Source organism: Mobula birostris, chromosome 6, assembly GCF_030028105.1.
Source record: "Mobula birostris isolate sMobBir1 chromosome 6, sMobBir1.hap1, whole genome shotgun sequence".
NCBI classification, from domain to species: Eukaryota; Metazoa; Chordata; class Chondrichthyes; order Myliobatiformes; family Myliobatidae; genus Mobula; species Mobula birostris.
The window spans coordinates 39,479,329-39,503,400 of record NC_092375.1 but is presented as its reverse complement, the minus strand read 5'-3'; the positions used below and the strand labels follow the sequence as shown (position 1 = coordinate 39,503,400).

Here is a 24,072-nt window from a genome sequence, read left to right as displayed (position 1 = left end):
AAAGGTGAAGAAAGAATAGGGGAAAATACAATGGGTAGTAGAAGGAGGCGGAACCATGAGGGAGGTGATAGGCAGCTGGGGGAGGGGGCAGAGTGAAATAGGGAAAGGGGAAGGGAATTACCGGAAGTTGGCGAATTCTATGTTCATACCAAGGGGCTGGAGACTACCTAGACGGTATATGAGGTATTGCTCCTCCAACCTGAGTTTAGCCTCATTATGGCAGTAGAGGAGGCCATGTATGGACATATCTGAGTGGGAGTGGGAAGCAGAGTTGAAGTGGGTGGCTATTGGGAGATCTTGTCTGTTTTGGCGGATGGAGCGGAGGTGCTCGACGAAGCGGTCGGGTCTCACTGACGTAAAGGAGGCCACACCGGGAGCACCGGATGCAATAGATGACCCCAACAGACTCACAAGTGAAGTGTTGCCTCACTTGGAAGGACTGTTTAGGGCCCTGAATGGTGGCAAGAGAGGAGGTGTAGGGACAGGTGTAGCACTTGTGCTTACAGGGATAAGTGCCAGGTGGGAGATCCGTGGGGAGGGACGTGTGGATCAGGGAGTCGTGGAGGGACCGATCCCTGCGGAAAGTGGAGAGGGGTGGAGAGGGAAAGATGCGCTTAGTGGTGGGGTCCTGTTGAAGGTTGCGGAGGATAATGTGCCAGATCCGGAGGCTGGTGGGGTGATAGGTGAGGACAAGGGGAACTCTGTCCCTGTTGTGGTGACGGGAGGATGGGGTGAGGGCTGAAGTGCGGGAAATGGAGGAGATACGGGTGAGGGCATCATTGATGACGGCAGAAGGGAAACCACGATCCTTAAAGAAAGAGGACATTTAACATGTCCTGGAACGGAAAACCTCATCCTCGGAGCAGATGCGGCGGAGACGAAGGAACTGGGAATAGGGAGTGGCATTTTTGCATGTGGTGGGGTAGGAGAGGTATAGTTGAGGTAGTTATGAGAGCCAGTGGGCTTGTAGAAGATGTTAGTGGACAGTCTGTCTCCAGAGATGGAGACTGAGACATTGAGAAATGGGAGAGAAGTGTCCGAGACAGACCAAGTGGTCTCAAATTCTCGATCTCTCGGTCTCCATCTCTCATAACTACCTCAACTATACCTCTTCCCACCCCGCCACATGCAAAAATGCCATGAGGTTTTCTGTTCCAGGACATCTCAAATGTCCTTTTTCTTTAAGGATCGTGGTTTCCCTTCTGCTGTCGTCAATGATGCCCTCACCCACATCTCCTCCATTTCTCGCACTTCGGCTCTCACCCCATCCTCCCGTCACCACAACAGGGACAGGGTTCCCCTTGTCCTCACCTACCACCCCACCAGCCTCCGGATCCAGCACATTATCCTCCGCAACTTCTGCCACCTTCAACAGGACCCCACCACTAAGCACATCTTTCCCTCTCTATCCCTCTCTGCCTTCCGTAGGGATCGGTCCCTCCGCGACTCCCTGGTCCACACGTCCCTCCCCACTGATCTCCCACCTGGCACTTACCCCTGTAAGCGCAAGTGCTACACCTGTCCCTACACCTCCTCTCTTGCCACCGTTCAGGGCCCTAAACAGTCCTTCCAAGTGAGGCAACACTTCACTTCTGAGTCTGTTGGGGTTGTCTATTGCATCCGGAGCTCCCGGTACAGCCTCCCCTACATCGGTGAAACCCGACGCAGATTGGGGGACCGCTTCGTCGAGCACCTCTGCTCCGTCTGTCACAATAGGCAGGATCTCCCAGTAGCCACCCACTTCAACTCTGCTTTCCGCTCCCATTCAGATACGTCCATACATGGCCTCCTCTACTGCCATGATGAGGCTAAACTCAGGTTGGAGGAGCAATACCTCATATACCGTCTAGGTAGTCTCCAGTCCCTTGGTATGAACATAGAATTCGCCAACTTCCGGTAATTCCCTCCCCCTCCCTTCCTCTATCCCTATGTCACTCTGCCCCCTCCCCCAGCTGCCTATCACCTCCCTCATGGTCCCGCCTCCTTCTACTACCCAGTGTGTTTTCCCCTATTCCTTCTTCACCTTTCCTGCCTATCCTCTCCCTGCTTCCCCTCCCCCACCCCTTTATCTTTCCCCTTACTGGTTTTTCACCTGGAACCTACCAGCCTTCTCCTTCCCACCCTCCCCCCACCTTCTTTATAGGGCCTCTGCCCCTTCCCTCTACAGTCCTGATGAAGGGTTCTGGCCCGAAACGTCAACCGATCTTTTCCACGGATGCTGCCCGACCTGCTGAGTTCCTCCAGCGTGTTGTGAATAATGTAAGTCTTTCTTGCCTGAGTTTCTGATCAATTATTTGCATTGCTGTTGATCAATAATCCCATGCTGTCACCTTTTCACTCTCACTGACTATGTTATCCTCTTTTGTAAACAAAGAAGTAAAAATGTGCTGAAATGTAATCTCAAAGAATAACTTCCAAGTCTTTAAAGGCCAATGCCAATATAAAGATTCCCCTATGCTTCTCTGCGTAAGAACTCTGGGATTCAGCACACTTTTACCATGCATCAAGTATTTGGTTATGTACACATTTGGCTTCCACCTCAACCCTCATCCGTCTCTTTTTTTTGCAGTAGAATTTGTATAGGTTTCTATCTAATTTTCTGCAAGCTTGTATATTGCTTTCCCTCTCCTGCCACTTCTCTGATTCCTGTGCACTGATCAAAGTTTTATCACTTCATCACTGGAGATTTATGCTACCAGAATCAGATTTATTATTGCTGACGTATGTTGTGAAATTTGTTTAGTGGCAGCAGTGCAATGCAATACATAAAAATGACTATAATTACAAAAAGAATGTATAACAGAGTGCAAAAAAAGTGAGGTAGTTTCCATAGACTGTTATTGCATGAATGAAGTCACTGGAGAAAATACTGGGAGATATGAATCAGCCTCTTTATCTGACAAAGCAAGACACAGCAAACATCATATGGAGACCCTTTCAGTTGAAAAAGGTCTTCCTCAAATTGTGTCATTCCATCCTCGTAAGCCCCAGGCTCACTGCAACCCGTAATTACCCCATAAGGGAGTCGCAGTGTCTGCCCCATCAATAATTTGTAGGGGCTGAGACCCAGCACGCAGTTTGAGGTTGCTTGCGGTATCATCAGGATTCTTGGTCAACCTATGTCCCTCCGGTCTCAGCTATAGCTTTGGCTGAGGCATTCTTGATTGTTCGGTTCATCCTTCTACTAATCCTGAACTCTGAGGGTGGTAGGGTACCTGGAATTGTTGTCCGATCCCGAACAGTTGACACATTTCACTCATCACTTTCCCTGTGAAATGTGGCCCTTGATTCGAGTCCACCTGGATGGGTGTTCCCTGCCTTAGGTGGATCCGTGCAACAGTGCTGGTGGTGCAGTCCCTTGTTGGGAAAGTTCTACCCACCAGGTGAAGTGATCCATAATTAGCAGGCAGTAGATTCTTCCCCTGCGTTTTGGCAGGGGCCCCGTGAAGTCCATCTGGATGTTTTCCCAGGGTCCCCTCAGCCGTGGTTGGTTTGCCAGCGGTAGCTTTATGCCGTTAGTGGTGTTTTGCTGGACACAACATCCCTGTCCATCCTTGGCCACCACCAGTCCTGCTGGAGGGTTGTGATCATGCTTTGCCCTCCCTGATGCATTACCCCATGATATAACTTCAGTAGTATCTACCTCATACAAGCTGGGGCTACCACGATTCCCTCTTACCCACGGGTCCAGCTCCCATCTGGTCCTCCTTTGCTCCCTTTCTCCTTCTTTTCTGTCTCCAACCCTTCATATAGTTTTACTAAACTGGCTTCAGTTGTTTCTTCCTGCACACTTGCAATCTCAATTGCCTCTTGTTCCTCTGCTGCCTTCTTCACACTGATGTCTGCCCACTCATTTCCTTTCTGATCCTTGCTCGCTCCTTTCTGGCGAGCTTTTCCTTTAATCACTGCCACCACTGCTGACAGAGTCACTGCTTCCAGCAGTAGTTGTATTAGGTGCCCGTGCTGAATACCTGCCCCTTGAGGTTACAAATCCTCGTCGTGCCCATGCCGTCAGATAATCACGCCCCACCCTGAAGGCAACCGGCTGTCTGTATATATATTTACCAGACTGCCTTTACTGTGGTGCAGTGCTTCCATCAGGGCCAGCCGTTCCATCACCTGAACTGAGCAACTCCCAGCAGTGCTCCTGAAGCTAATTCTTCAGCTGTTTCCCTCATCACCGCCCACCCAGTCCATGGCTTCCCATCCACAGTAGAAGTCAGAAGTTTACGTACACCTTAGCCAAATACATTTAAATTCTGTTTTTCACAATTCCTGACATCTAATCCTAGAAAACATTCCCTGTCTTAGGTCCGTTAGGATCACTACTTTATTTTAAGAACGTGAAATGTCAGAATAATAGTAGAAAGAATGATTTATTTCAGCTTTTATTTCTTTCTTCACTTTCCCAGTGGGTCAGAAGTTTACATACACTTTGTTAGTATTTGGTAGCATTGCCTTTAAATTGTTTAACTTGGGTCAAACGTTTTGGGTAGCCTTTCACAAGCTTCTCACAATAAGTTGCTGGAATTTTGTTCCATTCCTCCAGACAGAACTGGTGTAACTGAGTCAGGTTTGTAGGTCTCCTTGCTCGCACATGCTTTTTCCAATCTGCCCACAAATTTTCTACTTTTTTATCTACCAGCTCGTGATACCTCATGCTCCCGTGTACCACCAACCTGAACAGATCCAAGTGTGAGTGCTAATTTTAAAAATACTCACCCACATAGACTGCTAAAATTGCTGGCTACAAGATGGGTCACACAAAGGTATCCATGCAATCGGATGTTGATTAGATATGTAGAAAATCAGTACTGTTTCCTGGTCTGCAGTTTAAATTTAATCTCCGATGCCTGTTTGAATCTGAAGGCTAGTGGCCAAAGTCAGTTAACTTAATTGCTACATGTGCCGAACCTAAAAGTTGCTCTAACGTGGACCATCCAGAAATCAGATTGAGGAGAGGAAGAAGCTATTCCTAAAACATTGACTATGTGTCTTCAGGCTCCTGTTCCTTCTTGGTAGAACTAAGGTGAAGAAGGCATGTCTTGGGTCGTAAGGGTCCTTAATGATGGGTGCAGATTACTTGAAGCACCACCTTTGGAAGACGTCCTCTTTGGTGGGAGGGGTTGTGACTGTGATGGAACTGGCTGAGTCTGCAACGCTGTACAGCTCTTTACTATCCTGTGCATTGGCACCTCTGCTCCAGGCCGGAATGCAGCCAGTCAGAACGCTCTTCACAATGCAGAAATTTGCTCAGGTCTTTGGCCACATAATGAAATTCCTAATGAAACATGGCTGCTGGCATGCCCTCATCATAATTGCATCAATAGATAGGGCCCAGGCTAGATCTTCTGAGATGCTGACACCCAGGGGCTTGAAGCTACTCATCCTTTCCACTGCTGAGCTCTTGATGAAGCCTGGTGTGTGTGTCCTTCCAACCTCCAATTCCAGACTTTGAACATCAAATTATGCTGTAGTGTCTGTCCATCACCACCCACCCTGCCCCCTTCCCCATAAGTACCAGGAAGGTTCCAATTTGGGTTGCTGAAACTTGTTGATATTCTCCTCCAATATTGTTTAGCGGATTCGTGTTCACGACAGAAAGAAAAGGAATGTATGACTATCCTACAGTATAACTTTTCAGTCTTTTCAATGGTCAGTTCCTTCCTCAGTGCCGTGAGTAATTTTTAAGGAAACTTATCATTTACATCTGCAGTGCACCTCTACTTGAGGTGCAAAATAATTTTTGATATCAATCTCGATGATGGTCCATGCAGCCAAGGAGCAATGCTAACATGTACTTGATGGGCTGAATGATCTCCTGTCCCATGTTGATTCTAAGCAACATGAAACATTGCAAAGAAAACAGTTACTTTGGCTTGCATGTACGTGGGTTCATGACCATTTGTTCCCTCTACATATTTTGGGGACTAAACTGATTTTAAACCCTCACTTTTTTGTCATACAGCTCGTAACATGGAAGTTCTACATGGAATACAAATTGGACACACGTGAAGGGCTTTGGTGAACAGATCTTGAGGTTGGGCAAAACTTCTCTGGAGCTCTGGTAGTCTGACCGAATATGCTACTCCTCAGTCAGCACAGCCCTCCGAATCTGTCCCATGGGGACTTCTGTAACGGGACTTTGTCATTTTTCTGACTTCTGACAAAATCTTGGATCGGCAGCAGGACTCAGAAAACTTACAGATTTTAAATTGCTCTTTTGATAATAGAGAACTTGGTCGTTTGGAGTTTACCTTTATACATATTAATTTGCTGCATATTTTGTTTAATCTGTTGTATCCTTATGATGACTTTAACATTATCTGAACATAATGTTATTTTATCAAATGTTTTGGAAGTCTGTAGCAACTTGCCAAATGTCTTGACCTTTCAAATATTGTTTTTCACTCAGAAGGCAGAAGAGCCTAACTTGCTGATGATCATTTGCCAACAGCCATGCTTCAGAAGCTAGCCCTCTAATTACCGTGGTGACCTAACCTTTGAGCAGATCCCTTCTGCATCAGTTAGGACAGTCATGCCTCTTGCATTGGTAGGCTGAGAGGTAATTGTCTTGGCCATCTGGATATCTACTTACAAAGGACATGTCAAAGATGTTACAGCTGTTGCCTGATGATCTGCTGGGTGCTGCATGTTCTGAAAAGGGTGCTTTTTACATTTGCAAACAAAGACCTGATGCTATAAATCTCACTGAAATGTATATTTATGAAGGTTTATTTTCCCCCAGCGTCCACGTGCACGGTGGTGCAGAGAGAAGACCTGAAGTCATGCAGGTGGTCTTTGTCTTACAATCATATTTAATTTTATTTTCCAGTTCATTAACTACAAACAATAAAATGAACCAGCACCTTTATGTCCTCAGGAGGTGCTTGATACGGCAGCTCCTCTGAGTGAGACTGCAGGGAGTTGTGGATGACACTCAATACATCACAGAAACCAGTCTCTCCTCCATCAATTCAATCTGCACTTTTCGACTCCTCAGTAAAGGAGCCAATATAATCAAAGGCAGCTGCCTCAATTTTGTATCTGCTAATTTGTTTGGCTAGCTGTCTCCTAAACATTACAATTAAATCTACCCAGACATTCTCTCTTCTCTCCCCCTCGGATTGGGCCAAAGGTACAAAAGACTTTAGTTATGTATCATTATTCCCATTTGCAGAGAGGTCAAATGGCAGAACACAGATTTAAAGTGAACGGCATAAGATTTAGGGATGATGTGAGGAAAAGCCTATTTTAGGCAGGGAGTAGTTACCTGGCATGGACATCTTGAAAGAGAGGTGGATTTGAATTCAATTATGTCTTTCAAAAGTAAATTGGATTTGTGGGTAAAATAAGTTGTAGCACTGTTTGCGGAAGGGTTCGGAAACGGAAGTATTGGCATAGGTGGTGCTGAAAATCTAGCTCAAACTCATTGAGATGAATGACATTTTTCTGTGTTTGGCAAGTACTGAATGGGGGAGGGAGAAACAATTGTTTTTAATCACAAGGCTATGTCAACACATTCTTAGGCAATGGCATAATAATGTTCAGATTCCTGTCAAACACATCAGAATTCCTGTAATCATTTTCCAACAAAAGTTGGATGTTAATTTCATTGTGAAGGTTTTGTGACCAAATACTTGTTTGTAAGTACTGTCTATTTTCCAGTTTTTATAGCCAGAGAAAGCATGTCATCAGCTTCTTGTTAACAAATTGCAAAATCAACAAGTAATATTGCTATTCAGAGCTTGTCATATTCTCTGGTCTGAGCATCAGTTTCTCATGTTCACTTACTTAGTATGAAATCACAACCAGTGGTAGCAAAGCCAAGCCCTGTTTCACATACAGCATAAAGGGCAGATGCTGGAAATCTGAAATAAAACAAGAGAGGTTCAGCAGGTCTGGCAGTATCTGTGGAGAGGAGAACCTGAGTTAATGTCTCTTGTTAATGATTTTTTAATCAGAAGTGGGAGTGAGAACGTGAGTGTGTCTTTTTGATTTTCAAAAAGAATATGTGAAGAGAGCAAGAGACCAGAAGTGACATAAATGAGGTAGTGAAAGGGTGCTGATACGAACATGAGTAAATAGTAAGGCTCAGAAAGCTGCTGCTGTTTGAAATTTGAAATAAAAATGAATGTTGGAAATAGTTAGAAAATCAGGGAATATGTAAGAGAGAAAATATTACTTCCTGTAAGATAGCGGTCTGTGTAAGAGAGGGGGCCAACCAAAGGTGCTTTTTTTCTTTGTAAAACCTGGCTGCAGACTGTGCTGCCCGCTACTTGGAAGCATCGGAGTTGGTGCAGTGTAACCATGGGAGATTTTCTCAGACATTTCACATGCAATCGCAAGACTCTGTTGGACAGTGATAATGCAAGTTGCCGCAGGCCTGTTGCCCTTGCCTGGAGGAAGAGGGACGATCAACATGGGAGCTGTGTAGCCTCAGTTGTAGCGAGAACTAGGCCTCAAGCCTCGGGCTTGCCTGCTGCTGCAGGCCAGGTGAGAGACGTGGAAGCACTACAGTGTAGTTGAGCTTGGCTGGGGCTGGCCTCACCTGTTGGTGCTGCCCTCCCTGTTCGAATGGTGGAATGACAGGCTGGATTGTGTGCATCTGTACACTGCTGGGAGACTGTACCATCAATTGCCGGACATTGTCGCTCAGGTTCTTGCACTATATGTTTTTTTTTGGAGTGAATATGCTTCTTTGCTCAATATTTTGAATTATCTTACTCTCTATTTTTGAATGTTTGCTTGCTACTTTGTATGTTTTACACCCTGGCCCCAGAGGAACGCTGTCTCGTTCAGCTGAGTCAATGTATGGTTTGAATGATAATTGAACTTGATTTAATTTGACTTGAATATACCTGAAGTGGTCAGCCTTGGACAGATAGAGAAGGTTGTTTATCTGAACTTGCTGAATTCAATACAGAGTCCCAAGGATTGCAACCTGATGAGGTGGGAAACGAAACGGAAAATTCATTAGTCATACACTGGGCTTTGTTTGAATGGTGTGAGAGGGCAAAGGCTGAAAGATCAAGAGTGAGATGGAAAAGTCTGAATAGAGTTGCAAAGCGACCACCTAATCTGCACTTGGTTCCCCACAAGTGGAGGAGCCCACAGCTTGGCACTGAATGCAGTATGTAGGTCATTCCTGGTTACGACAGGGTGCCACTCCTGAGAACTCTATGTAAACTGAATAGTTTGTAGGTTGGAAATGTGGCTGCCTCACAGAACAGTATAGTTAAATAATACATTGTCTAACCAATAGCAATGTGTAGTTCAACTGTGATCCTTCAATCATTCAGATTTCTCTGCAAGGTGCAATGATATTCCCGTGAATAGAGTTATCACACAGCAGACCAGCTTGCAGCAATTTGAGAATTCAACCCATCAGTTTTCCAAATGGCTGAACTATACATTAGTCAGGCATTCAAAATCAAGGGAGGAGCTGTCACTCAGCTAACAGAAGTGCAGGTGAATTGCATTTTCACCCAGAAAAGCTCTTTGGGCGCATGAACTTAGGGAAAGGAAGAGGCAAAAGTACAGGTGTAGATCCAATGTCATTGTCAGAATTTTTATCTAATTTTGCTTCATTTCATAGTTTTTAATTAGTTGCCGGCAAAGTTGATGATTTAGTAAAATGCTTTTCATGGCTTTTAAATGTTTTTATTATTTTAATTATATCTATTTGATTTTAATGTTTTTTTCTCTCTCTCTCTCTCTCTCAAAGACACCATAAAACAGTTCAAAATTCTTTGGCAGCATCTGGAAACATTAAGTCAGAGGAGGTGGCTTCTTGGTTGGTAGACTTAGACAGAGGACCTGGTCCAGGGTGATCAAACCAATGGAACAGCACTGGTAGATACCTAGCAAGTAATGGGAATTTCATTCGTAAATGGCACTGTGCTTTTGAAAACCGTCAGTAGATTTCAATTCACTTGATCCTGAACTTGTATCAAGGTTTGAAGTTAATTTGGAACATGGATAATTGCTTGTTCTGACAGAGCAAATCCTATACTTGGATACAAAAAAGCTACACTCTTTAATTGCTGGATGAATAACTACATTCCACAAGATAGATGCAACTATAATTAGATCACCAGCATGACATAAATGCGAGATTCTGCAGATGCCGGAAATGCAGAATAACACACACAAAATGCCAGAAGGAACTCAGCAGGTCAGGTGGCAACTATGGAAAGGAGTAAAGAGTTGACATCTCAGTCCGGGACCCTCAATCACGACTGAAAAGGACAGAGAAGAATCCAGAATAAAAAGGTGGGGGGAGGGGAAGGAGTATAGTACAAGCTAGAAAGTGATAGGTGAGGCAGGGGAAAGAAGTGAGAATCTGGTAGATAATAGGTGGAAAAAGTAAAGGACAGAAGAAGAAGCTATCTAAGGAGATTGAACCATGGGAGAAAGGGAAGGAGGAAGGGTGCCAAGGGGAGGTGATAGGTAGGTGAGGAGAAGAGAAGGAGTTAAAGGGGAACTAGAAAAGGAGAGAAGGGGAAATAGTTTACTGGAAGTTGGAGAAATCCATGTTCATACCATCAGGTTGGAGGCTAATATGAGGTGTTTTTCCTCCAACCTAAGGGTAGCCTCATCGTGGCAGTAAAGGAGGCCATGGGCAGACATGTCAGAATGGGAATGGGGAGTGGAATTAAAATGGTTGGCCAATAGGAAATCCTCCCTGTTGCAGATGGAGCAAAGGTGCTTGACAACCATTCCCCCAATCTACATCAGGTCTCACCGATGTAGAGGAGGTCACACTGGGAACATTGGGATGTTTTGACTCATTGAAGACAATTGAATCTACAACAGTATTGCACACAAGTTTACAGCAGAGGGCGGCTTGACCTGCTTTCTCTGCACGGCCTCCATTTTCACTCTGCCTCAAATATTTTTCATTATCCACACACATTTCTACTTAATATTCACTAATACATCTTTGGCTACATGAAATTTATATATGTTATATTCTGAAAATATGTATGAGGTCCCATGAGGCACAAGGGACTGAGCCACAGATTAGGAGATACAACCAAAATACAAGTGTGGAAGAAAAAGCATTAAAGGAGGCAAAGGGGGCCAGAGAGGTGGGTGAAGAGAAGAGACTGCTGATGTTGGAACATGAAACAATAAACAATCTGTGGTTCTCCTCTCCCTTCCCCTCTACTACCAACCGGGGCATGCCCTCTTCTCACTGCTGCCATCAGGAAGAAGATACAAGAGCCTCAGGACCCACACCAGCAAGTTCAGGAAGAGTTGTCACCCCTTAACCATCAGGCTCCTGAACCAGAGAGTATAACTTCATCAACTTCACTCGCCCCAGCACTGAACTGTCCCCACAGCCTATGGAGTAACTCTTAAGGACTCTGTTCTTGATATTTATTGCTTGTTTATTATTATTTTTACTTTTTCTCAGCTCAAGCTGGTAAAACCCGAGGTATGGGCGTAGCCAAGCGCACTCATTTCTCAATTGTTAGGAACTTTCAGATTATTCTAGTGGAGTTTAGTATTGCGGCTGTCTGGAGATTTACAAAGTTTTGCTGTGTAGGCTTGATTGTTTAATGCTACTGTGTAGTGACTTTGGGACGATACCAATTGTAGATATCACTACTGGGACAATATATTGTTACATGCCTCAAGGAGATCTGTGTTTTTTTTGTGAGAATGACGTAATGGCCTTTTGGAGGTCACCTGATGTAATTTTCCCGCGGATGTGAGGTCACGTGATGACATGTGCACCACGGGTATATAAAGGTAGACTCCAGATGACGCAGTTGGGTTTTTAGTTTTTAAATTTCCAGGTAGAATGTGCTGTGTCTCCGTTTCTGTTGCGTCTTTGTTTTTGTGACGCAGTTTCATTTTTGAAACGGTTGTGCGTTCTGTTGCAAGGTATAATATTATTGGACTGGAAATTTTTGGCTAGATGTGCTGATTTACCCTATTCCAGCAGTAGAAGGGAGAGTGAAGACTTTATCGAAGCACAGGACCGAAGGATTGAGAGGAGTCGGCATTGTTTGGCAGTTTAACAAAGGATCGACCTTATTGAGTTTTCGTTGAAGGAGTAGCGACCTGCATCGAGATAACTCTTGCCAAAAGCGAAAAGAGTTCATGCAAAGGTTTGCTCTCTCTAAAAGAATTTAAGGTCAGTTGTTTTAAGCTGTTTATTTACCGCATCGTGAATCCTGTGGACAGAACCAGCAGGAAAGTGGCGTCTGTTGAAGAAATCCTTCCCCAGAGAAGTCTCTCCCAATTGAACGTATAAATCTGTTGGACTTTCGAATTTACCATTTTAAGAACTATATCCGACTTTATTGCTTTAAGAACTGTTTTCGCATTTAACGCTTTAAGAACCAGTGCTGAGTGACGATTTGTTGAACGGCTGCATAACGGTTAACTTCCAGTTAAAGATTTTGTTTGGTTTTTTTTCATTGTTTATCCATGGTTAATAAATGTTTGGTTGTTTTTATATAACCTGTCTCTATTGATATTCATTGTTGCCAGTTACGTAACAGTATACCCTGTTCATGCTCCATAGTCTTTCAATTTCTTCTTTTAATTCAGTATATTTCTGGTATTTTTCACTTATTGATTTCTGTATATTATGTGTGTTGGAAAGGCAATATCTATTAAGTAGGTTGTTATTACTTGTTTATCCTGTAATATTATATCTATTTGATTGTTATGGATTGTCCTAACTGTAATAATGGATTAGCTGGATGATAATGTGGTAAATTGGATCAGCAAATTTGCTGATGATACAAAGATTGGAGGTGTAGTAGACAGTGAGGAAGGTTTTCAGAGCCTGCCGAGGGACTTGGACCAGCTGGAAAAATGGGCTGAAAAATGGCAGATGGAGTTTAATACTGACAAGTGTGAGGTATTGCACGTTGGAAGGACAAACCAAGGTAGAACATACAGGGTTAATGGTAAGGCACTGAGGAGTGCAGTGGAACAGAGGGATCTGGGAATACAGATACAAAATTCCCTAAGAGTGGCGTCACAGCTAGATAGGGTCGAAAAGAGATCTTTTGGTACATTGGCCTTTATTAATCAAAGTACTGAGTATAAGAGCTGGAATGTTATGGTGAGGTTGTTTAAGGCATTGGTGAGGCCGAATCTGGGGTATTGTGTTCAGTTTTGGTCACCAACTTGCAGGAAGGATATAAATAAGGTTGAAAGAGTGCAGAGAAGGTTTACAAGGATGTTGCCGGGACTTGAGAAACTCAGTTACAGGGAAAGGTTGAATAGGTTAGGACTTTATTCCCTGGAGCGTAGAAGAATGAGGGGAGATTTGATAGAGGTATATAAAATTATGATGGGTATAGATAGAGTGAATGCAAGCAGGCTTTTTCCACTGAGGCAAGGGGAGAAAAAAACCAGAGGACATGGGCTAAGGGTGAGGGGGGAAAAGTTTAAAGGGAACATTAGCAGGGGGACTTCTTCACACAGAGAGTGGTGGGAGTATGGAATGAGCAGCCAGACGAGGTGGTAAATGCGGGTTCTTTTTTAACATTTAAGAATAAATTGGACAGGTACATGGATGGGAGATGTATGGAGGGATGTGGTCCGTGTACAGGTCAGTGGGACTAGCCAGAAAATGGTTCAGCACAGCCAAGAAGGGTCAAAAGGCCTGTTTCTGTGCTGTAGTTTCTATGGTTTCTATGGTTTCTAGTCATAATATAATTTGTAGGACTCTGACTCTAAAACTGGATCAGGCTTGTATTTATAGTAAGGTATGGTGTTTTTTATGACTTTGTATTTTAAAGCAAGATTTTGGTGAATGATATTTGCCACTTCATTGTGTCTGTGTAAGTAATCAGATTGAGCTAAACTGCTGCAGGATCCCGTAACATATTGGCTTGTTTCTGGTTGATCTTGGCATTTTCTGCATTTATCAGCTTGAATTTGTTGGTCTTTTACTATGTATTTTTGATCATTCGTTGTGTTAACCACATGGTCCTGTATTGTCACAAGGAACCCCTCTGTTTCCGGGAAGAGGTCTCTAACTTTGAGCCAAGGTTTGACGTTTCCTTGTTGACATCTAATCTGCTCAGGTTGTGGGAATGTCTTCCATGGAGGGTCATGCTCTTCCATTGGTTAACTTTTTCTAGTGATAATTTCTTCATCTTTTTGGGATGTGCTTTCATTTACATTTCATGATGTGTATTTCTTATCAGAATTGCATATGCTTGCATGGAGCACTGAATCCTGTTTTCATTGATGAAAATATCTCCTCAGAAGTTTTATCTGACTTGTGTAAATTTTTTTATGTCTGTTGTTCCTCTTCCTCCTTCTGTCATAGGTAGTGTTAATCTAAGTGTGTTTGAGTGTACATAGTGTTTTCTAAAATTTGTCATTTCAGTTCTTATTTTTCTTTTTAAATTTTCCGGATCAGTTTCAGATCTAGACATTATGACAAAAGAATATGCTAATATAGGTATCGTGAAAGTGTTTTGGCTTTGTTATATTTTTATTATTGAGCTCTGTTTGGCAGATTTTCTTAAGTTTGGAAGTAAATTCTGTCAAAAGTTTTCCCATTATCGCACCATGATCTATTTTGTTTGCTTGTTCATATGGCAGATACTTGTATGTTTTATATTCATCCATTGGTTGTATTATATTCTGCTGCTCTGTTTTATATTCCACTAGATCTATTGCACCTTTCTTTATGTTTAAATTTTTGTTCTTAACCAGTCCAAAGTTCATGTTTATTTCTTTAGAAAATAGTTCTACTATTTGAATTAATTACTCTAGCTTAGAAGGAGCATATGATTTCAAATCATCCATGTACTGAAGGTATGTCAAGGCATAACTTGACAATAATAACAATCATTATTATTATTTCTTTTTTTTCTTTGCACCTTTTGTTATCTTTTGCACACTGATTGTTTGTCCTGTTGGGGACAGTATTTCATTGATTCTATTGTGTTTCTTGTATTTACTGTGTATGCTTACAAGAAAATGAATCTCAAGGTGGTAAATGGTGACATATATGTGCTTTGATAATAATTTTTTTTAACTTTGAACCAAATTGTTCCCATTATCACCTCCTTTATTTATCCAAATCCAGCTCCAGTAGCTCATTATTTTCCTGCTTGTCTCCTTCCAGTAGCTTTCTCCCATCTTTATACCATCCTCACCACCCACCACCTTGCTCCATCTGTTGTTTCTTTCCCTCTCGCTCTCCCTCCCTCTCTCCATTGATCATTCACCTGCCACAGTCTTCAAACTCCACCCATGTCATCTTTCATGCCTCAGTCTTTTCTTGCCACTTTCTCTCTATGACCATAAGAGCATAAGGCATAGGAGCAGAATTAGGCCATTCAGCCCATTGAGTCTGCTCTGCCATTTCATCATGGCTGATATCGGATCCCACTCAACCCCATACACCTGCCCTCTCACCATATTCCTTGATAGCCCAACTAATCAGGAATCTACCAACTTCTGCTTTGAATATACCCGTGGACTTGGCCTCTGCCACAGTCTGTGGCAGAGCATTCCACAGATTCACCACTCTTTGGCTAAATCATTCCTCCTTACTTCTGTTTTAAAACATTGCCCCTCAATTTTGAGGCTGTGCGCTCCAGTTCAGGATAACCCCACCAGAGAAAACATCCTCTCCACATCTGCCTTATCTAGTTCTTTCAACATTCGGTAGGTTTCTATGCTGGAAATCACAGCTCTCCACACTCAGTCCTGACACAGGGTTTTGACCTGAAGCATCAACAGTTTTCCTCCCAACATTGCTGCTCGGCCCATGGAGTTCTTCCAGCAGATTGCTTACTGCTAGTAAAATGGGCAAAGGAATAAGGGGGAGACACTGCAGCCATTGGTGATGAGAAGGGGAGAAGATTTGCAAAAAACTGAAATAAAATGAACAATATTCTGAGGAATATTGGCACGTGGCCAAGTGGTTAAGGCGTTGGTCTAGTGATCTGAAGGTCACTAGTTCAAGCCTCAGCTGAGGCAGTGTGTTGTGTCCTTGAGCAAGGCACTTAACCACACATTGCTCTGCGACGACACCGGTGCCAAGCTATATTGGCCCTAGTGCCCTTCCCTTGGACAACATCGGTGGCATGGAGAGGGGAGACTTGCGGCATGGGCAACCGCCATTCTTCCATACAACCTTGCCCAGGCCTGCACCCTGGAAACCTTCCAAGGTGCAAATCCATAGTCTCACGAGACTAACGGATGCCTATATTCTGGGGAAGGATTATGGAACTGGAGGAAGATTCTGAAACAGGATGGTACAAAGCTACAGGAGAATACTAAACCAATATCCTCAGCTTGTCAATGTTTTCCCAATGACATTTCTCACCCAAAATAAAGGAAGGGTAGAAGATTTGGTCCAAAGGTCAGAGTGGTTCATTCTCCCTCTGTGCAGGTTGAGGAGGAATTTCTTTAGCCAGAGGGTGGTGAATCTGTGGAATTCATTACCACAGATGGCTGTGGAGACCAAGTAATTGGGTATATTTAAAGCAGAGGTTAATAGGTTTGTCACGTGACCGGCAACAATGAATATAGAATTGAGTCAGGTTCTATAAACAAATAAACATTTATTAAACTCAGCTCAAAATTAGTAAAATGATAAACAAATGAAAAACCTTAACCGGAAGTAAACTACTATGCGGCCATTTAACAAACTGCCAAACTCAGTACTAGTTCTTAAAGCGGTAAATGCGAAAACAGTCTTAAAGTGGTAAATTCAAACACAGTTCTTTGAATGGTAAATTTGAAAGTCCAAGAGGTTTATACAGTCAATTAGGAGAGACTTTCCTGAAGTAAAGAATTCCTCAAAGACTCGATGTCACGGCCGATCCCAGCTGGAATCTGCCTTGTCTGCAGGATTCACAACGACAGAAATAAAGTGGTTTAAAGGCACTGACCTTTTTCCTCTGTAGAATAGACTAGATACTGCACAACCTTTCTGCTGCTTTTAGCAGAGGTTATCTCATGCAGATCACTCTTACTTGAACGAATTCAATAATGGTCAATCTTTCCAAAACCGCCGAATGACTCCTTCAGTTTCCCGTCTTCACTCTCCAATATTACTGAAAAGGTACATCAACAAACCTGACAGCTATTGGTGAAACTGCCAGCCCAACACTTCTGTACCTTACAATAGAAAGTAAAACTCCGTTTTAAAACTATACTGCATCATGAGATTAATATGCAGCCTAGCAGAGTACTTGACTGACAATCTAACTGAAAACTAACTGCATCACCAGGGGCCTACATTCATATACCTGGTGAGAACAGGTCATCATGTGACCTCACATCGGCAGGAAAATTACATCATGTGACCTCTGCAAGACTATTACATCACCCTCACAAGACAGTCACAAGATATCCATGAGGTACGTAACAGGTTCTTAATGGTTTGGGTGCTGCTTAATTTCATGAATAGAAGCAATGTTTTATTTTAAAACTTCTGTTTCTCCTATGCCTTAGATATTGACTTTCCAATGAGCCAATTACAAATCACCACAATGAATTTACTTAAGTAGGAGGGGGGAAACTTTATCCATAACTTGGGCTTTCATCCTTCAAAACTTGAAAAAGGAAAATAGAACATTAACGCATCTAAACCATGAGCAGACCCCTACTGGTGAACAAGGTGGTGCTGTCACTGGGAAATCAGAGACTATTTGTTTGTCAGAACAGCAGGGTTTTTGAGTGCAGGAATATTTGATCCCACACAGCTTTGTGAAATTTCCTCTGGTGTATTGAAGGAAAATAAATTATTTGTGCAGTCCTTATTTATTTGCTATAGATGGATAATTATACCCATTGTTTACATATAGGGAAATATCACCAAATTTAGATGTAAAAATAGAGGCTGAATTTTAGGTTTCAATGAAGCAGAAATATCATATGAATGATAATATACAGTACTGTGCAAAAGTCATATATATATATAGCTAGGGTGCCTAAGACTTCTGCACAGTACTGTATATTATGTCTTTTCAGATATCAAATAACAATTAATACTACTGAGCTAATACAAAGCTAGATACTCTTATTTCTGTTTCCCAACCACCTTCCAATTTTAACCAATATACAGTACTGTGCAGAGGTATTTGACACCCTAGATATATACTGTATACATGCAAGACTTTTTCACAGTACTGTACATTTAAAGCAAGATGTCTATCTGAAACTATATTGACGCTTTGTGGTCATACAGTGTCTTTATCTCTGACCCAATGTCTCTTTTAAAGCTGATGGTGATAAGACAGTAATATCATTAAGTAAAGGTCAGTCGCTAATATGTGTCATGGTATGAGTGATTTGCACAGCTTTGCAATCTGGTTCTCGGATGTCAGTGCATCACGCAGTCTTCTCTGTGATGAAGCAATGCATTTGCTACAATGAAACTGCAATCTGAGCATTTTCCAGAAGATCCCCATTGTTTTCTATTCTCCTTCTTCACCAATTATACCTTGCCAGTCAGTTACATACCTTCTTATCCTGGTATTGAAGTCACCTTGGAAGGTCCCTCTGCGTTGATACCTTCACCATAAAATTGTTATGCAAGCGCCACCTCCTGGCATTTTTAGGAATAAGACCATAAGACAGGAGCAAGATTAGGCCGTTCAACACATTGAATCTGCTTCTCTGTTCCATCATGGCTGATTTATTTTCCCTCTCAAACCCATACGCCTGCCTTCTCCCCATAACCTTTAACTCTCCTGCTAATCAAGAACTCATCAACCTCTGTTTTAAATAAAGTGCACAGTTCACAATTTCGAAAAACATTTATTATCGAAGTGCGTATATTATATACAACCTTGCAGGCAGGCAAAAAACAAAGGAGCCCAATAGAACCCATTTAAAAAAGAAGACTGTCAAACACCCAATGTGTAGAAATAAAAATAAATCATGCAAACAATAAAAGAAAGCAAATAGCATTCAGAACTAAATAAGACCATGAGAGACGGGAGCAGAATTAGGCCATTTGGCCCGTTGAGTCTGCTCCACCATTTCAATGTGGCTGATCGATTTTATCTCCCAGCCCCAATCTCCTGCCTTCTCCCTGTATCCCTTCATGCCCTGACTAATCAAGAACGTATCAAACTCTGCCTTAAATGTACCCAATGACTTGGCCGCTGCAGCCACCTGTGACAAAGAATTCCACAGATTCACCACCCTCATTTCCATTCTAAAAGGGCCTCCCCTTATTCTGAGGCTGTGCAGTCTGGTCTTAGACTCCCCAACTATAGGAAACATCCTCTCCATCTCCACTCTGTCAAAGCCTTTCAACATTCAACAGGTTTTGATGAAATCCCCCCTCATTCTTCTAATTTCCAGCGAGAACAGGTTCCAAGCCACAAAACGCCCCTCATACGATAGCCCTTTCATTCCCGGAATTGTTCTCGTGAACCTCCTCTGAACCCTCTCCAATGTCAACACATCTGCTCACAATACTCAAGGTGAGGCCTCATCAGTGCCTCATAAAGCCTCAGCATTACATCCTTGCTTTTATATGCTAGTCCTTTCAAAATGAACACTAACATTGCATTTGCCTTCCTCACCACGAACTCAACCTGCAAGTTAAACTTTAGAGAATCCTGCACAAGGACTCCCAAATCTCTTTGCATCTCAGATTTTTGAATTTTCTGCCTGTTCAGAAAATAGTCTATGCTTTTTTTCCTTCTACCAAAATGCATGACCATACACTTCCCAATACTATATTCCATCTCCCACTTCTTTGTCCATTCTCCTAATCTGTCTCAGCCATTCTGTAGCCTCTCTACTTTCTCAAAACTACTTGCCCATCCACCTATCTTCATATTGCCTGCAAACTTGGCCATAAAGCCACCAATTCCATCATCCAAATCATTCACATATAATGTATAAAGGTATGGTTCCAACACCGATCCCTGTGGAAAACCTCTAGCCACTGGCAGCCAACCAGAGAAGGCTCCCTTTATTCCCACTATTTGCCTCCTGCTGATTATGCTAGTACCTTTCCTGTAATGCCATGGGCTCTTTACTTGTTAAGCAGCCTCATGTGTGGCACCTTGTCCCAATGACTTGGCCTTCACAGCCATCTGTGTCGATGCATTCCACAGAATCACCATCCTTTGGCTAAAGAAATTTCTCCTCATCTCTGTTCTAAGGGAACGTTATTCTATTCTGAGGCTGTGCACTCTGGTTCTAGACTCTCCCACTATCATTTCTTTGTCACACTGCATAGGCCTTTCAATATTCAGTAGTTTTCAATGAGATCCTCTCTCATTCTTCTAGATTCCAGCAAGTACAGGCACAGAGCCATCAAACACTCATCATTAATTAACTACAGCATTTGATTCCTGGGATCATTCTGAGAAATCTCCTCTTTTCCTTCTCCAATGCCAGCAAATCCTTTTATAGATATCGAGCTCAAAACTGCTCACAAAAGTCCAAGTGAGGCCTCACCAGTGCTTTATAGAGCCTCAAAATTACATCCTTGCTTTTTTATTCTGGTCCTCTTGAAATGAATGCTAACATGACATTTGCCTTCCTCACCACAGACTCAACCTGGAAACTAACCTTTAGGAATCCCGGAGTTTAGGATGGCGCTACCGAAGATGTGTGACAACTTACTGGTAAGTCATAAGGCAAGAGATTTGACTAAAAACGTAACTTATAACATAATTTCAGAAGAAGATTGTGGTGTACTATTGCTACAGACAATGAGGAGGCTGGCGGGGGCAAGGCTGGTTTGGGGGAATGAGACGTGCTAGGGCAATCCAAGGCAGGGGTAGCAGATGGATTTCATAATGCTGTCAGAGATGGAGTGAGCGATTTGGAGAAGAGTCAATGTGGAAAAGTTCCAATGCCCATCCTAACCTGGGCGCAAGATTGGATTGCTCGAAACGCCAAGCCAAGTTGGTGAGATCAAGAACAGCTCTGGGCTGGGCTGCCCAGGCATATCGTGGTGCCAGGATCCAGGTCCTAGAATACGGCATTACGCAGTACTTGGACAATTTAAAGATTGGTCCAGATAGACTTGAAGCCCAAGTGTCGGGTATGGCAGTGAGGGTCAGGCTGATTTTGCTCGCTGTCCTACAAATGTTTATTCCTTTCACTGCAGCACCGAAGCTGTGGACTGATCCAGCTGCTGCGTTATTCTGCCCCACTGCTGTGATGACCTGGGGACGGAGGTTTTGGGCTGACTCTGGCCACTCTGGGAGCAGATCTGGGACTCCATCTCATCCGGGATGCTGTTGGCTTGCTTCAGATTGTTTGCGTGGTGTGGTTTTTGGTCTTTTTTTATTGAGTTATTTGGGTCTCTTGCTTTGTGGCTGCCTGTTACCAGACAAATTTCAAGGCATGTAATTTATACATTCTTTGATTATAAATGTGCTTTGAAGTCCATTTGCTCCCAGATTTTTTTATTTTATTTCCATTTAGAAAGTAGTTTACCCTTTTACTTCTTCTATGGAAGCAGAAGACTATATACTTCCTGACACTGTATTCCATCTGCCATTTCTTTGTCCATTCTCCTAATCCGTCTAAGTCCTTCTGCAGCTTTTCTACTTCCTCAAATCTAACTGCCCTGCCACTTATCTTCGTATCATCTGCAAACATTGCAACAAAGCCATATAGTGACATATGACTTAAAAAGAAGTGGTCCCAACACAGGCCCCTGTCAAACACCACTGGTCACCCACAGTCAACCAGAACAGGCTCCTTTTATTCCCACTATTTGCCTCCTGCCGATCAGCCATGCTAGTATCTTTCCTGTTTTACAACAGGCTCTTACCTTGTTGAGCAGCCTCACATGCAGCACCTTGTCAAAGGCCTTCTGTAAATCAAGGACACAACATCCACCGATTCTCCTTTGTCTATCCTGCTTGTTATTTCTTCAAAGAATTCCAACAGATTTGTCAGGCAAGATTTTCCCTTGAGGAACCATGCTGACTATGGCCTATTTTATCTTGTGCCTCCAAGTACCCAAAACCACATCCTTAGCACCTTCCCAACCACTGAGGTCAGATTAACTGGCCTATAATTTCCTTTCTTCTGTCTCTCTCCTTTCTTGAAGAGCAGATTGACATTTTCCAGTCTTCTGGAACTACTACAGAATCTAGTGATTCTTAAAAGATCATTACCAATCTTTCTCAATCTCTTCAGCCACCTCTTTCAGAAACATGGGGTATACACCATCTGGTCCAGGTGACTTACCTACCTTCGGACCTTTCAGTTTCACCGAGAACCTTTTCCCTAGTAATGGCATCTTCACAAACTTCTGACCCCTGACACTCTTGGACTTCCACTGCACTGCTAGTATCTTCCACAGTAAAGACTGATGCAAAATACTTACTCAGTGCATCTATTTCCTTGTCCCTCATTACTACCACTTGAGCATCATTTTCCTGTGGTCCAATATCCACTCTCGCCTCTCTTTTACACTTTATGTATCTGAAGAAACTTTTGGTGTGCCCTTTAATATTATTGGCTAGCTTTCTCCCTGCTTAGCTATAAACTCCATTTTAGTATAGAATGCATCTCAACTCAAATTTGTAATGTATTTCTCTGTAGTCATTTATATATAAAAGTCAGGCACATGTAAAACATTCTGTAAAGCGAAGATGCTTTCAAAAGTAATGAATGAAATATTTCTAAATATCAAAAATGCTATAAAGAGCTGTTTTATAGACAGGTACACAGTCGCGCAGTTTTATAAGAAAAGCAGCTGGTAGGTTGTTCCAAGCATCCTGGAGAATTTGCCACAGTTCTTCTGCAGACTTTAGCTGTCTTGCTTGCTTCTGTCTTTCCAGGTAATGTCAGACGGCCTCGATGATGTTGGGATCGGGGCTCTGTGGAGGCTGTACTATCTGCTGCAGAACTCCTTGTTCTTCTTTTTGCTGAAGATAGTTCTTTCTGACCGTGGCCGTGTGCTTGGGTCATTGTCCTGCTGCAGAATGAAGTTAGGACCAATCAGAAGCCTCCCTGATGGATGAAAATCTGTTTGTACTTCTCAGTATTGAAGATTCCATTAATTCATCCAGATCACCAACTCCATTTGCTGAAGTGCAGCCTAAAACTTGCAGAGAGTCTCTGCGTTGCTTCACTGTTGGCTGTGGATACTTCTCCATGTAGGGCTTCCTAGCACAAACCATCTCCAGTTTGGCCAACAATTTCAAATGTTGACTCTTCAGTCCAGAGTACTTGCTACCATTGTTCAGGCCCCCAATCCTTGTGGTTTTTTTTTTGCATAGCTGAGTCTCTTGACTTCGCTTCTACTTTGGGGGAATGGATTTTTGGCAGCAACACTTCTATAAAGACCACTTCTGACAAGACATCTCCAAACTGTAGAGGGATGTACTTGGGTTCCAGTGGTTTCTGTGAGCTCAGAGCTGATAGCAGTGCTAGACCTCTTCTGATTTAGAAGGGATGTCAGTTTTTTGTGTCTCTCATCTGCTGCACTCAGTTTCCATGACAACCACCACATCCTCAACCTTGGCCATTTCTTGTGCGTCTTCAGAAGAGCTTGGACACCACACCTTGAACTTCCTGTCTGCTGCGAAATTTCTGCTTAGCCAAAATTAAAGGCGTTTCAATTTTTATTGATCCCTCAATTACATTTCTTCATCAAGACATTATTTCAGATCCTAATGGTAGATTTCTGTTAATTACTGGGGTACTTTTTAATAAAAAGGTCGCTATGGTTAATGTTTACGCTCCGAATGTGGATTATCCTGAACTCTTTAAACACTTATTCACTTCCTTTCCTAATTTAAACGAGTATATGTTGATAATGGGCGGTGATTTTAATTTACGTTTGAATCCCATGTTGGACAGATCCATAGGTAGTCCGGCTTTACCGAACAAGTCGGCTACTATTATTAACTCTTCTATGTTGGATTCTGGGATTTCAGAAATTTGGAGATTTCTACATCCAAATGATAAGGAATTCTCCTTTTTTTCACATGTGCATCGTTCTTTTTCCCGAATTGATTATTTCCTGATTGACTCTCGTTTGATTCCATATGTAGTTGATTGTAATTATGACATTATTACTATTTCAGATCATGCTCCAATGAAACTTTCCATCAAGTTAATGGATACCTTTTG

The 24,072-nt window shown here is 42.7% G+C and overlaps 1 long non-coding RNA gene across 1 annotated transcript; it reads left to right on the top strand.

The window, feature by feature from the left end:
• The first annotated feature begins 7,927 nt into the window (after positions 1–7,927).
• Positions 7,928–20,597, top strand: LOC140199760 (uncharacterized). Its single transcript, XR_011886483.1, has 3 exons — positions 7,928–7,980; positions 17,235–17,363; positions 20,523–20,597. It is a non-coding gene; the product is annotated as an uncharacterized lncRNA (long non-coding RNA).
• Positions 20,598–24,072: the final 3,475 nt, after the last annotated feature.